The sequence below is a fragment of the Lipotes vexillifer genome, unplaced genomic scaffold (assembly GCF_000442215.2).
Source record: "Lipotes vexillifer unplaced genomic scaffold, Lipotes_vexillifer_v1.1 scaffold215, whole genome shotgun sequence".
Classification (NCBI taxonomy): domain Eukaryota; kingdom Metazoa; phylum Chordata; class Mammalia; order Artiodactyla; family Lipotidae; genus Lipotes; species Lipotes vexillifer.
Window position 1 is genome coordinate 1,259,102 of NW_006776544.1, and position 4,930 is coordinate 1,264,031.

Genomic DNA, 4,930 nt, shown 5'->3' on the forward strand with positions numbered 1-4,930 from the left:
TTCCCTTCCATTCTTCTGACCTAAGGATTAAAAACCAAACTGAGCAGCCTTGAGTCTCTTGTGATTTGTGTCAAGTTCATTTTCTGATATTCAGAATAGTAGCAGACATTCTCCCCTCCTAAACTATACACTATCTGAGACAGGAGTTATGTCATATTTGTTTTTGTGTCCTCAGCATTTTGTACAGTCTCTGGTACGTGGTGAATTCTCAGTGACTAAACCCTAGTAATGTGAAGGACTTAACTTTGCAGAATAGAGTTAGAGTTTTTTTTCTTTCATCTAAATCATTTTTCTTCTGGTGCCTTCAGAGTGTTTCACACAAGAGGCATCTAACTACAATGGACACATCATCTAGGCTTGTCCTATCCTGTGTTTTATCCATGTCAGAAAATTAAGTTTGACATTCAGAAAACAAGATCCAAGAGCATATAGACCTCTTAACCACTTGAGATTCCTAGGTGCCTCAATTGTGTGAATGTATTTCTGGATAAGGCCTTCTGGGAGTATGGAAAAACAGGAGATTATGAAATCTAAAGAAATGAATTTGCTAATTTAGGTACTATTCTAATGCTAGCCTGTGGTATTTGAAGTTACTAATTTTTTATTAAGCAGCCTGTACAATGGGATATGGCCAAAACTTATTTGCAAAGAATTCTTCAAAATGTTCAGTCCTTATCAGTAGAACTGGGAAGAATTTCTATTTCCTTATTTTATTCATTAATTCAAGAAATATTTGTTGAGCAAACACCTACAGGAATTGAATCTTTGCACGATATACTGAATATAGACAATAATGTTGTATTATATTATCAGACTTGCTGAGACTAGATCTTAATTATTCCAACCACTAAAAAGAAATGATAATTATATGACACAGTAGAGGTTCTAATTATCGCTAAAATGGCAATCATATTATTATGTATAAATGATCAAATTTTTTAAAAAAAGAATTGAATCCTAAGTGTGAGGAAGGAAGCTCTACCTCTGTACATGTGGTCTGACTGCAGAAAATCTAAAACAAGTAGATTGGGGCAATGAGAAGTCAAGGAGTAAGTTGGCTTTCCCACATTAATAAGACAAGTGAAAAGGCATGTTTCAGTCATAATGTAAAATCTCCTAAAACTTTGAGGCTAGCGGGGGAAAGGTGTGGGAATAATTTTATAGGTAAAAGAAAATTGGAGGGAAAATATGAACATCCATGCAATATTATCACCTTTTACAAAATTAAAGTCACTAGGTATGTAGAAAGTTGGTTTGTTAATGACAGTATTGTATTATATTTCTTTTCAAGCAATAGTTTAAATGTAAACCCATTTACTTTGTAAAAAATCAATTTACTTTTTTTTAAACATCTTTATTGGAGTATAATTGCTTTACAATGGTGTGTTAGTTTCTGCTGTATAACAAAGTGAATCAGCTATATGTATACATATATCCCCGTATCCCCTCCCTCTTGCGTCTGCCTCCCACCCTCCCTATACCACCCCGCTAGGTGGTCACAAAGCACCTGAGCTGATCTCCCTGTGCTTTGCAGCTGCTTCCCACTAGCTCTCTAGTTTATATTTGGTAGTGTATATATGTCCATGCCACTCTCTCATTTCGTCCGAGCTTCCCCTTCCCCTTCCCCGTGTCCTCAAGTCCATTCTCTACGTCTGCATCTTTATTCCTGTCCTGCCCCTAGGTTATTTAGAACCTTTTTTTTTTAGAGAAATGCAAGTCAAAACTACAATGAGGTATGACGGTCAGAATGGCCGTCATCAAAAAAAAAAAAAGTCTGCAAACAGTCAATGCTGGAGAGGATGTGGAGAAAAGGGAACCCTCTTGCACTGTTGGTGGGAATGTGAATTGATACAGCCACTATGGAGAACAGTATGGAGGTTCCTTAAAAAACTAAAAATAGAACTACCATATGACCCAGCAATCCCACTACTGGGCATATACCCTGAGAAAACCAATTTACTTTTAAATGTCTTTTTTTTTTTTGGTGCACATTGAGACAAGAACTGCTGAACTTACCCAAATCTACACCTTTAGTTTTATGTTTGTGAAAAGCAAGCAAAATCAGAATATTATATTAAATTATTATATTAAAGCAAAGTTATTATTATTTCTGTATTTAGGATCTTCTAGAGGGATAAACGGAATTTTAAAAGCATTTATTTTCAGTAAAGAAAAACTTGGAGTGAAGGTAAAGGACAAAACTAAATTCTTTGTGCTAAGCCATGTGGAACTTTTTCTACCCAGTTTCATTTTCTAAGCTCTGAGAGTTGTCAGTTTCTATTTCTGATGCTTCATCGTTTTTTTATGGACTTCTGAAAATCAGAAGCTTGCCCAGATCGAGATAAGCTTCTCCATTCTTGCACATGTTTTTATTTTAGTGATTTGTTGTTATTTCCAAATATAAGCCGTTTTATTTCATGTGGTGATGAAGGATTCTAAAACAGTTAAGAAATAAAAACAGTAGAGAAAAATACATTTCCAGTTCTAAGTATATAGGTCCATAGTCTCTTATCTATAATCTAGAAATCAAAATAGGACTAAAAATCAAGTTTTTGTAACTCATTTGTCAGTAAAACCTGACCTGAACTGGAGAGAAGCTACTTAAAGTCTTTTGTTTATTCCACTCAGTGTGCTTGGTCATAGAAGCATTAATGTGTCACAACTGGGTTGCTGCCCCTTACTGTGTTGGGTGTTACTATATGGTGTATGCATTATATACTTCAAACCTAACAGTTCCAAGTTCTGGAATGCACATGTTCCCAAGGATTTCAGGTAAGAGACTGCAGCCCTGTTTTGGATGTGTTTTTACCCCTCTGAGCCCTGTAATTGTGAAAGCAAGGGGGAAAGCTCCCTATTTCACATCTCTGCAAGTACATTGGGAGTAGCTACTGGCGCCGTTCTGTTTGTCTTTTAAAGCTTGGTCAGACCAGAACATATCTACTTGCCTCTAGACCAGTGATTCTCCAAGTGTAGACTGGCAGCATCAGCATCACTTGGGAACTTGTTAGAAATGCACATTCTTGAGCCCTATCCCAGATCCTCCAACTCAGAAACTCTGGGTAGTAGGTCTGGCCATCCATGTTTTAACAAACCCTCCAGGGGATTCTGATGCACACGCAAGTTTTAGAACCACTGTTCTAGATCAGGATTGGCAAACTACAGCCCACAGGCCAAACCCACATGCTTTTGTATGCCCCTTGAGCTAAAATTGGTTTTTACATTTTTCAGATGGCTGAAAAAAATTGTTAATAGACTGTTTTTTGAAAGTTATTTAAAATTCACATTTCAGTGTCCATTAACAAAGTTTTATTGGGACACAGTCACGCCCATTCATTTATATGTTATGGGTTTTGTGCAACATCAGCAGAATTGAGTAGTTGCAGCAGACACCATGTGGCCTGCAAACCTGAGAATATTTTCTATCTGGTTCTTTACAGAAAAAGTTTTGCAAACCCCTGTTCTAGGTTAATAGTCAACACGAGGACTATCACAAGCAGAGAAGGTGCTGAGACCTTCCATCATCTAAAAATGCCAGCATCCTCCTGGAGAAAGAAGTCTATGAAACTCTTACATTTCCATTTGTGAGCGTTGTTATGATCCTCAGATTCTTACATAGCTGTACCGAGTTTTTACATCAACCTAATCTTTGTATTATTTTGGAGGACTGAGAGCCAAGTATTGATAGTTGGTAGATATTTTAAATTTTGTCATTGTATAAAAATATTTCATAGTCCAAAATTCTTCAGTTCTCTGGGGGAGATAAATTCACCTAAATTTTTTTTTCTGGTTTTCTTCTAAGCTTTACCATTTCTGTCTTCCAGGACACATTACCTTTCACACAAGACTAAACTGTATTCTGGTTAGATTGTGTTGCAGGAGTTTATTATTTTGTGCAAGGTTTGAGCCAGCCATTTAGACTACTCCTTAGGTAGTTGTTAGTGTGTCCCAGGTAGCCTGTAGTTAACTTGTTATATCTGTCTATTCAGTCATCTCTCCATGTTTACTTCATTTACGGTGAAGATGTGAAGAGAGAGGTATTTGATGAACTGCCTGTGTGTTTTTCATTACCTTTTCTGGAAGCTATAAATTCCTCCCTGGACAGCATTAAATTGTACTGTTAAAACTCCAGCAACTTAAGAGTGTGCATTCTGATATCTGTTGCATTTGTGTGTACAGTTTTGAAGATTTTTTTCCCTTGGTCATTTGACAGTGAATATCACACAGCCCAATGGGCAGTTAAGTCTTTACTTGTACAGTGCATTGATGTTTAGTCATAAACATGTATTAACTATTTTATTTTTGTATGTGTGTGTGTCTTAATAAATTGTGTTCCTTAGGCAACTTGTTCCAGCGATGGCATGTTCCTCTAGAACTCCAGATGACAAGACAAATGACTAGCTCTGGTGCATCAGGGGGCAAAATCGATAATTCTGTATTAGTCCTTATTGTGGGCTTATCAGCAATAGGAGCTGGTGCATATGTAAGTAGAAAAGCAGCTTGTGTAAAGAAGCTGCCAAACAGCTCCCGTTAATAGACTCAGTACTACTCTGCGTTAAGACTTTTACAACTAATTCTCCTTTCTCCTTTTGGAAAAATTTCCAAAACGCCTTCTTTAAAGTGCCTACTGTCTAATATCCTATGAGAGCCAATTTGGGAATGACTGAAATTTAATCTCACGTTGATTATCTTTGCTTTTTCCACTTGTCTTTTTACTCTTTACTTGAAAGCCTCTGCATTTTCTTAGATTTGACTAATCCATAAAATTGTACCTTTTCTCTTGGATGTGACACACTAACCTGTGAATATGGTCAAAATTCATTGCAGCTCCTTAGCACAATATTTGATTTTGACCCATTTGTCAAATATTTTATTTTTCCTTAGTTTGGGATAATAAATATTTAAAAACAACAACCTTCAATCTGGCATTCCT

The 4,930-nt window shown here is 36.5% G+C and overlaps 1 protein-coding gene across 1 annotated transcript in view; it reads left to right on the forward strand.

The window, feature by feature from the left end:
• Nucleotides 1-4,930, forward strand: part of AIFM1 (apoptosis inducing factor mitochondria associated 1) — a 28,941-nt gene that overhangs the window by 3,399 nt on the left and 20,612 nt on the right.